Genomic DNA, 11,544 nt, shown 5'->3' with positions numbered 1-11,544 from the left:
GCAATCTATTTTATTTTATTTTATTGATAGAAAAATTACATTTGGGGTAACAGTTCCAGGCTTTTGTTACTTTATGACTTTAATTAAATTAACTAAAAAAAAAAACATGTATTTAAACTTTAATAACAAATCAATTAAAAAAACAAGCCGCAAAATGGACAGATATCAATCTATCGTCAATGTATTGCTTTATAATGTGTGTGCTATTATATCGAACAGACTACACTGAATACAATATAATACCCTCTCCAAACTAGAAAAATATCCACCTGTATATATAACACTGCTTGGAAAAATAACCACCTCTTATTGGTTAAACAGCATCACATGACAGTGCGTATATATAGTGTATGCTATGGCTTGCACACTAATGAACAGCTTTTACACTAATCACCGTGCAGTTGTTACGATGATATATACCACTCCTGGGGTGGTTATCACCCTCCCAGGCATGGTATATATCATGGGAACCACACAGCTCATCGTGGTTTATACCTTACATATACAACTTTATCCAAACTTACTTCAGTGGTCAGATACTGTAAATCCTGCGTGAGCATTCTCTGACTCATGGAATCAAATCCTTTAAAGTTATGTGGATTTTTTTTTTTTTAATTCTGCAGGAAGAATCAAAAGGGATGATCAAATTGGTATTAAGCGTGATTTTATTCAGATTGTGATCTACATAAGCAGCCAGAATCCATCCCTGATGACATCTTTGCTGTGGAAAGCATGTCAAAGACACTGTAGAGCTCGCTGCTGATAGATCAGGTTAATGCAGTGTGGCTCTTCTCAAGCTGATAATCAAGGTCATTCAAGTAAAGAATGAGGGTCTTCAGCTGAACTGGAAAACTTAGCCCTTAACTTCCCTGGGTATGATACCTTACCTGTTTAATTACTATTTTCTCAATGTCAAATATTTTGAACACTGGGCAGCAAAAGGTTAACATAGTTTTACATTTCAAACAAATAAAGTACGTGACACATCCCACATTCATTGACATCTAGACATATTGTAGACATACATCTTTTTGATTTATTTCAATCTCTGTAACATGTTAATTGGAAGACATGTCTACATTTGTGGCAGGATGACTTGGTGGTGATGTCAGACCAGGAAGAAACACAGGCGCCAGTACTACGGCTTGAATAAACATAACCAAAACACCATACAAAAACAAAACGGCACTGTGAGGCGAGAGTGTATTAAATGGATTGTCCAGACAGTAATTTATGTGTACAGATAATAAAATAATTTATTTTTATTATCTATACACAACAAAATAATTAAATAACAAAAGAAAACAAAACGGCGTCAGGGAAGGAGTGCAGGGGTGAAATCCAAAACAGATCGTGAGAACTCGTCTTTAATCGTCTTCGTGGCAAACCATACATAAACAAAAAAAAGACAAAAGAAATGTTAGTGTTTTCAAAAAATCCCGCTGCACCAAACTAGTCTCTCCCTCCACCCGTTACTCCACCTATTTTACTTTCGGACCAACCCCGAACACAGTAGTACGTTCCCTTTAGTATGTAATGTCCCGCCTCTGTAGTCAGTGGAACACCAATCCCCAACTGACAAGTGTCCTTATCCTTCACTTGACTCCAGTGGCTGGAATTTACATACTCGTACTTCCGCCCCTCACCAAGGTGCTGCCCGTCAAAAATATGACTTTTGCCATGGTCACGAGATCTTGGTAAGGGAAGTCCCGAGTTGGTTTGATGCCATCTACTGTCGGGAGGCTGAATCACAGACCGAAATCCCTTTGACTCATCACAGGCATGATGGCCAAAAGAAACAGACAAACACTACTTCACAAATATCATGCTGGTGTAGAACTTTAACTGACCTATTTCCCTCTCTCTTTCTCTCTCTCTCTCTCTCTCTCTCCGAGCACGAATAGGGACATGTGGGGTTGGGTGTCAGCAAAAGGTGCTGTTTTTTATATCGTTGTCGAGGGATTAACTGGCCTTCAATTATCTAGTTTATCCCTCAACCACATTCTGCACAAGTTTTCTCATAGGCGTGGTTGACAGCCAATCTGCCAATAAATCATTAACTGCTGACCACGCATTCTCACGAGATATAGCAATGAAACAAACACAAAACAGTACATTTAAATAATAATAATTTTTATGCAATTAGGAAGTGGGCTCAAAAACAGACACATGGAAATTTAGAATTCAACCTTCTATGTTTTTCATTAAACCAGTGCTTTCACTAAATCTCTGACTTTGTCACACCTAATACAATGGTGGTAACATCTTTATGTGTTTATTTTTCTCCCAGGAGAAAAGAAATCTAATTCCTGAAGACAGCCTGAAGAATTCTCTGAATTGAATCAGAGCCGCCATTAAATAACTTTGATGGCAGGGAAACAAGACTTGTCCAAGACTTCTCCTTCTACATCTATTTTTGGCTCAAAACTGAATTTCCCTCAGGCAATCATACATCTTGCAACAACTGCAAGTGCGATATGATTTCTAGCGCAGAACAGCATAAAGCAGACTGAGCAGCAGCTGCTTCGAGGACAATCCAATTGACGCGATACAAACCATAAAGCCAACAATTGTCTTCTCCAAGGTGTAGATTCAAACAAAAATAGATCAGTCAGGAAAACTCATGTTATAGGAATAATATTTATTAAAGCTTACACAATAAATACAATGTTATACATATTTTCATGACATCTTTGGCCTCTCCCTTCAAGATGCCCCTGCCCATAATTTAGTTTCTTAACAGTGGAGAGGCTGAGTGTAAAAAAGATGAGGCCAAAAAGACCAGGTGGAGGTTGATGTGGAAGAAACGAACTCTGACATACAGCGAATGGATTGAGATAGGATACCAAGCCCGTTATAGCTGATTATTGGATGTGTCGTTTATTGGGTGACAAAATAAATACTAGCCATTTAACTGATGGTGTTCCCTTCCTGAACCACTACTTTGCTGAATTTCATTAGCATATATGACTAGATTAATCAGTTGATTAAAATCTATATAACCAACAGTTTATTGCATGCACAAATGCAACTTAGAGGTATTTTGGTCTACAGTAGATGTTTGGAGAAGATTAATGAAAATTTAAGGCAGCTGTCACATTCAGAATGACAAAAATACGGTCAAACAGACAGATAGACACAATCAGTGCAAAAGTGATTTGAATGAGGATCCTTTCCACTTCCTTGTTCTGCAATATATGTTGGTATTTCATCACTTCAGACTTAATGTAATAACATAATAGGGACATGTTTCTCTAATATTCAGATTTTTTATTTAAGTTTCTTCTCATTATAAGCTACAATCTTGGGTTCTCTTAAAGAGGTGCTTAGAAACACAGCTGAATCAATTACATATTTGACCTTTAAGGTAGAAGAGCATGTGAAAGTAATGATGCAGCTCTGTGACTTTCTGCCTTGAATAATCATTTTAGCAGATCTATACTGTGGTGTGTCAGCCTACAACTATAATTGTAATCATTCAAAACTATGCTTCAAGAATATCTATCCCCTTTATTCATAGGGATTACTCACAATTTTTCAATATTATTTGGAGACAGAGATAATAAAATTAAATCTAAGGGCAAATGATGTTGGACCACCTGCCCAATTATTTACACTACATAAGTGTATTTTTTTTTTATATACTTCCAGGGACGATCGCTAGAAAAAAGGGAATATGGTATAAGTTACTTGAAGTGCACTGTGGAGAGGATTGTTGCAGCATGGCAGTCAGGTAGCTAAAGATGATAATTGATTTATTCTATTGTGTTTCTGAAGATTAATCTGCACTCCCCGCTCTTCATGACCATTCAATCTTCAAGGTCACTAAGTCATTAGGAACTGAGCACTATAACTATTACTGATAGTACTGGAAATACAGAAACCATTTACTAAGATGCTACTCCCATTCATTTTCAATACTGCATTGAAACATATTACAATAACACAAATATGTATGGAACTGAATCACTATCAAGGTGAATGTTTTTAATGAACCATTAGGTTTGAGGACACAGTGATCCTGTGACACAGACTGAATCCCTCCCCGTACAGTTGGTAAGGCGGAAGAACATCTTTTGTTGCTTGTTTCTGCCAATGCCAGATCTCTATTTCAAATAAAAATCTATTTGAACACATGAGTGTTTGTTGCCCTTTCAAGTAAAACCGTGTCTTATATTTGCTTTTGGAAAGTAACATCAAGTTAAAGAAATACCTGATATCATGTGCAGTCGTAAAATTTTACAAATCTATTTAAAATCCTATTATACTATGATGGGCTCTGTGTGATTCTCTGTTGCTGGTTCTGCTTTGGGGATTATTTGCCATGCTTACTAACTGTTTCAGCAAAATTGCTACAAAAGTTAGTTTTCATACTTTTTAAAAGACTCCCCCACAATCAGTTCTGAGGAGGCTTTTCAGAAGCATTTTTTGCTGGACTAAGTAGTAAGCATGACGCATAATGATCCACGCAAAGAATCAATAGGATATTAAACAGGTAAGAATATATACAAATATATGTTTATAATGTTTGGAACAATTAATAAAGAGTATTGCAATGTCTCTTATACAGGCAGTATGTCAATATTATACTTTGTTGGAATGGAAACCTCTTGCTTACCTTCTAATGAACAACTTACCTGGTTGTGCTTGTTGTAGGCCATAAAATAGGGCACTAGGGGAATTGACCATAAATAGCAAACCACTATTGACTCCAGGCTAGTTCATCCATCACTTTAAACAATCATATATAGTAGCACTAAAACAAACTTAAAGACTAAAGACATACTGTTAAACATTTGTCGAAATGTTTTACTGAATTTCATTTAGTGCTACAATACATACATTATACAAAAAGGGCTTAGGGTACAATCTTTTCAGAATGACTTCGAGGGGAAACCTTACAGATGCTAAAGGATTTTAAGGTTGCTGCAAAAAGGACACCAAATGTCTATTAATTACACTTAAATCATATACAACAGATTTTAAACACGTCTTTCTGTTTACATAATTACATTTTTTTGTGCATTTAGATTTCAAAATAAATCATTACGACTGGTTTCACAGAACCTGATTAGGACCAGTCTTTGGCTACCTAATGTTACCTTGATGGATAGTAGCCATACTGAGCAGTGAATGCAGTTACACTTCTAGCCATGGGTTACAGCTCAATCATGATGCATGGTGATAGAATCTTGTTACCCATAATCTCATGTCTTCAGCCTACCAGGTTCCATTGTTACTCACTATTTATTTTTCCTTTGATGGGACGAACCCACATCCTATGGATATTGTTATGGCAGGTGTTGTCCAACCCTTCTATCATGCGCATCCTCTCTTTATGTGCAGTGTTCTCAGAGTCAATGTGTTACGCCTGACCTGGAACTGACTCGGCCAGTCTGCTTTCACCTTTTTTACACAATGATTACATTTTAGTACCTCCACAGGGGGCAGTATGAAAAAAAAACATTACTAATCTATTTTTTTTTTCTCCTCCACATTGCATGATGTGCCCACAGACGTACCACCCTTAGCAATAACAAAAAAAACATAGAAAACAGTATTTCAGACACTTTGAATGCGATACCTGTTCAGAGTTATAGATTTTGTTTTTAAAAAACAGCAAATGCCTGGTTTGTTTTCTCATATGGCCTTGAAGTCGAAATTGATCTGGCGATGTGCTGTTCGATCTGCTTTTCAGAAAAGATTCATTCTTCATTCTTTTCTATTGGGCGAACTGGAACAGGCTGTTACCAGAAACCTTTTGTGGTGAAAACAAATATATAAAAAATATTATTTAACACATGATAATAAATTGCTTCAAAAATATTTTTTTATATTGATTTATATTTTCAGTTTCCCATTTCCCTGTTTGCCCTGGGTGATCGATGGCTTAAGCAAGTGTAATCAATAATTTACAGATTACAGGTAAAGATAAACAGCCTTCTATAATCAATAGAACTGGCATAAAAGCAATAAGACATTCTGCATCAAGGGCTAAGGGTTTTTTTTTAAACTGAAACAGGCACCCAGCCTCGTGTTGAATTCAGGGAGGGTGGCTGATGTTATGTCAATGTAAGGCCTTCGCTACCCAGAGGATGCCAGAAGATGTGGGATCTGAAGGGTGAGAGGGACCAAGACTCGCCTGACTCCAACCCTTTGATGAATCACTGAAAATGTGAAATAAAATGAAGTGAGCGGCTGTTCAGAGATGAAAGCTAATCCACTTGTATTGTTTTTATGAGACTTGCTGCTGACATGCCCTATCCATATAGCCTAATCAATATCTAACAGAGGCTTTAGAATAAACCAGTATACTGTGACAGTGGCAAATAGACATGCTGTGTTGAGCATAGCAGCATCTCTGACGATTTCAAGGTTTGAGTCAGACCTATAGAATATGAATTACTTTAGTCTATTTTATCTTTTGCTATATCACAATTTTGAATGCCCCTCCCACCTCATGGCACATGTGTTGTTTCACAGGTGATATATAAACTCGTTTTCCATTCATGTGTACTTATGATCCATTACATTTCCTTGTTTTCTCAAAAGGGAGAAGAGAAAGGAACTGTCACATATGCTCATACTGGGGTGCATTGTATCCCATTTTGTAAAAGGATGTAAGGATATTGGCATTTGAGTGACTATAAACTCCCATACAATCATCGTTTAGTATTAGGTTTTGTTCACTGCTGTTCTTGTACATTTATTGTGTGTTTGCACTCAAAGAAGTCGATGGGGTAAAATAATAAAGAACCTTAAACATAACACATATAAAGTGTTAGTATACAGTAGGATAATAAAGTGCCATATATTTAGTAGGGTAATAGGAAGTCATTCAATGTACTGGTTAGTTTATTATATATTAATAGATAAAAATGTTTCTTCAAATTGAAACACAAAGTAAAATGATACAATGCAGATAGGTGAGTTGTGTTTTAAAATCATAGAAATTAAAACTCTAAACTGATTAAGGTAATTTGCCTGAGAAAAAAAACAAAACTCTCTGGAGTACCCAGTAATGATGAAGTCAAACTAATGCATATTCACAAGCAGCTGTCTGTCCTTGACTTACTGTGAGGAATACTGAGATGAAAATCCTTATAGAATAAAATAAACGATACACACACACACACACACACACACCACACACACACACACACACACACACACACACACACACACACACACACACACAATTCTATATATATATAACACTATTGTTTACTAGTTTTAAATGCATGTGTTTATGACCTTCATATCTTTTACAAATTCTAAAGAAGTTTCAACCATTGAAAAACGATTGTACAGCTGTCTAAATGTGGTGCAATTAATACTTTGCTTGAAATAACAGTGGTACAGAAGGTTGCTGGTTATAGATGTAAAATCTGCCTTTAGATTACCACTCTCAGTTCTAGGTCAATGTGGTCCCTACAACATCAAGGGTTAAATTCTTAAATGTATTTACTCTGAATTGCCACAAGCACAATTTATGTCTGAAAAAAAAAAAAAAAAAAACATCTTCTGAATTTCTAAAACAAAAGATAAACTAAATCACAAGCCCCTAGATTACATGTCTGAGTTGTTTATTTATTGGTTGGTAACTATATTGGATGCATTTCTGCTATCTGAAAACATCGTACTAATAACAATTTAGAGTAAAAGTTTTTGAGAATTTACAATAGCCCTAAGTGTTATGTGACTAAATGTGTTTCAGACTTTAGACATAAAGTGTAGACCCTAATCTTCACATTTTAACTAATTTGCATTTATAGGCTGGTTTGATGTGTTACATTAAGTTTTGCATGTTTTAAATCTTTGTAGGCTGTTGTTAAATAATTCAACAACAGCCTGGAGCAGTTTCATAAATATCAAACTTAATTTAATTATTCAAAATTGACTTTTATCTTTAATACCTGTCTGTAAGTAAAAAACGAAAACGCTTAACTGACTGCCCCAGATTCCTGCTTGCAAGAGATTGTCTGGATTTGTTCATGTGACACTGCCTGCTGTCTTCAGAATCTATTTTTAAAAAGCAGTCGGTGTCCTTTACCTCACCGTCACCTATAGGTGACACGTGTCAGAACAAGTCCCATGCCCTGCTGCGTTTGTACAAAAACCCTGTCACTGTAACTGAGTGTGCGTCTTTGTGTGAGCTGCTCCAGCGCACAGATCTGCCTCCAAACAGATGGAGGTGTCTTCTTGGCACTGGCTACACGGAACAAGACAAACTCTTGTGTCTTTATCCACCTTGTTAAGCACTCTGAACTAGGGAGCGGTGGGATTGTTGAAGTGATTGATGTCGAAGCTGAAAAGTCAGCTATAAAGTATGGTAACCTCCCAATGGTATAGAAATTAAACAGAAATGCTTTTGTTTCTGTAACATGGAAACAGGTTTAGGGTCAGGCGTACATTCACATGTTACTGCAAATGCATTAACCTGAACAAAATGACATTGGTGTGAAAGCATCAGCCGTACCGTGTTATTGCTATGATACCAATTGGGATGTGTTTCTCTAGCATGTGTAGAATACAGCTGAACTTTCTAAATTAAACTAAACATGACAAAACAGGGAAAGTAATGACAATAGGATATACAATCTCAGAACATATGGCTATGCAATTAGAAATGTGAGTTGTTGGTGTCCATTGGAGTAGAAAAGCATTCCTGAGCAATACCATAAAAAACAAAATGTAAAACAGTAGCCTTGCAATTAATACACATACCGTGATTATACAAACACACATTGATACAAAAGAAAAGGGGTTGGCAAAATAGGCCTTCCAGTCCAGGTCAGGTCTTGGTCCCAACCAGGTTCTACCAATTAAACCCATAATCTGGTCCTAAAGTAGTCACTTTTTCATTTGACCTGTTAGCTGGAGTGAAATGGCCCTTCAGGAGCAGAAATGGACATCCCTGCTATAGTAGGTACATATAACTCATTGGCGAAAATAATCATTTTGACTATTGGACTCTTGTAGTAACCAAATAAATAAGTAATTGGAAATCAACTGAAAGGTACAGGTTTAAAAAGGTCGAGCAGGTTAAATCTTTGATCACTCAGGAATGAGCTTACTCAATGGCATCAAACTAGCTTATAGCAAAGCTAAGAGGCTTCTTTATGGGGTCTTGGAAAGGCTTGGAATGGACATGCTCTTAATTTTTTTTCAATTTCCGATCCAGTATATTAAGATTATATATACCCTCCACTCCCCATTTGTAACTCAATGTAAATGTGCTTTAGTACAAAATACCTGCTTCTTAGTCTTATTGTAACTGGTAATTGCTTATATAAGACAGATGTATAGGGCCACCTTGAGTAAAATAATCAAAACCAGAAGAGAATCCCATGGACCAGGATTAGCTCAGTAAATGACACAACACAATCATCTTGCTTATAAAGCTTTTTTCATATTATTTTAAATAGCTCTTAGTACTGCCTGCTCTCAGATATTGAGAATGCTTCAGTTGTTTAAACTTATCTTTTGGGCTTGGGCAAGAGAGTGAACACTTTAATGGAGACTTTTAATCATCTACTCAGGTCCCAGTCCCCCTTAAGAACCTTTTTCCCCCACGTAGAACTTTTAAGAGACAAGTGTAGCCCACAGCTACTTTATGCTGGTTGTGTAACTGTCCTGGAGTAGGACTGTTGTATAGAGTTCTATGGAGTCCTGAAGCTGCACTTTTTTGCTTGAGGTATGGTTTCTCTAAATCTGTGTCTTCACTGCATCTCTCAATTGAAGTGGGTTGCCTTCAGTGTCTTCTGGGATTGTCTGACATACAGGTGTCATTCTCTGCTGTGTAACATGCATAAGAACGACCAAGCACGCTGTGATTAGCCAGCAATTGTATCATAAACCCAGGGGCGGGACTGTTATATTACTCAGATTTAAGGACTGTTTTTAACATGTTATAATGTTTTTGGTACCACTCACTGTTTACATATTAGTGAAAATATAGAAACAAAAAGTTTATTTTGTTTTTACACAGATTTTTGATACATCGTAAAGTACATGGTAGATAATACAATTACAATCTATGGCTTATAGTTATAGTACAGGGGCATATTCCCAAAGCTCGTGACATCCTTACATACATCCTTTTTATTTTGTATTTGAAAGTATGCTTTTGTGAATGAAATAAAGTCTTACACTCATGAAACTGTAAACAACCCAACAACCGTCTAGAAAAAACGAGCATGTCTTGGCACCTTCTTAAACTGCAGCGACTGTTACAGTGTTAAACTGTCACAGAATTAAAGGGTGTGTTAATTCCGCAGCTTTAAATCCCATCTGTTGCTGAAGCCTGGGCAATGCGAACACGCTGGCTGATCTTCTGAATCCCCACATTGATATTCCGAATAAATTAATCACGCAGATTGTTAATGCAATTATGTGTGATTTATGTCATAATAAGTACAATTTTTTTTTGGTTCACAAAACGTCTTGCAAATTTACAAAACATGCAGGGTCTCTGTTTGTGATGAGGTTAGGTAAAGTACACAGATAAGCTTAGCTCTGGGTACAAATGTTCAATTGTTCATTCCAATACAGATTTTTGAAAATATGTGCGTTTCCTCCGTGCAAGTCATTGCACAACTTTGATTCGCTACAATAGCAAAGATATTATATGCACCACAATGACAGATCTACTTTTGTGATGGTTACATAATAGTAAAAAAAATAACCTCAAAAAATCCTACCATCACCTTGAAGTATATATGCGGCTTTGTTCTTTGGTTTGTAGTATAGATTAACACCGCTGGGGTTTATTTCAAAGTTTCACTACAAAGGCAACACTCAAATATACCAAGCACGCTGGAGAATCAGTGTTTGATTAACATGCATGAATCGTGTACATATGCATTAGAAATCAGTTTTTATTTCCCTTACACATCGCATACTGAACTGTTATTGCAGCAGTATGAATGTCAATCTCCGTCACCTCCTGCACATGTGTAACCATTAGTCAGTAAAATCGCGTGTATTCACCAGCCCTAACCTCCCTTACTTTGGAGAGGCAGATTACTAGCAGCCAAACACACTCTTCAGGGAGTGAATGACGCAAATACACGAGGTAGCCAATCCGTATGCACTGACTGCGGCGCCAAGCGTACTAATCCTCTATAGGCAGCGAAGCTGTCTCTTTAGAGCCACAGCCGAAGGATCACAGAGGTAATACTGCTTAGCTCTCTTTGCCCATCCATTACAAACTTCACTTTTTTGCTGCTTTTGTTATCTTTCCATTGCACTTAATAGCACTGCGGAGCTGGCTATATTTATGCATGATCAGGTATTATTTTGCAAAGACATTTTTGGCAATTACTTGTAAAGTTTTTCATTGGCTATACTTTGTTTTGTTTGAATTTTTTTCATGTTTAATTAAGTCCTGGATATATTTAATAGCAATGGGTTTTTTTTTGTCTTCTTCTCTCATGTTACAGATTACAACGATCACAACTTAATTTGGGCATTTAACGTTTTGTGACTTACCGTCCGAATGTATTAGAAGCTATAAAGGCTTTTTCAACCTGAAATACTTAA

The 11,544-nt window shown here is 36.6% G+C and overlaps 1 protein-coding gene across 1 annotated transcript in view; it reads left to right on the top strand.

The window, feature by feature from the left end:
* Positions 1–11,364: 11,364 nt before the first annotated feature.
* LOC121300996 (neuronal pentraxin-2-like) overlaps positions 11,365–11,544 on the top strand; it is a 6,305-nt gene continuing 6,125 nt past the window's right edge. The window contains exon 1 of the mRNA XM_041230053.1: positions 11,365–11,544. This exon is cut by the window's right edge and continues 485 nt beyond it. The gene's annotated coding sequence lies outside the window, so the exon portion shown is untranslated.

Source organism: Polyodon spathula, chromosome 26 (assembly GCF_017654505.1).
Source record: "Polyodon spathula isolate WHYD16114869_AA chromosome 26, ASM1765450v1, whole genome shotgun sequence".
Classification (NCBI taxonomy): Eukaryota; Metazoa; Chordata; class Actinopteri; order Acipenseriformes; family Polyodontidae; genus Polyodon; species Polyodon spathula.
The sequence above is the reverse complement of the archived record's forward strand: the minus strand, read 5'-3'. Positions and strand labels throughout refer to the sequence as shown.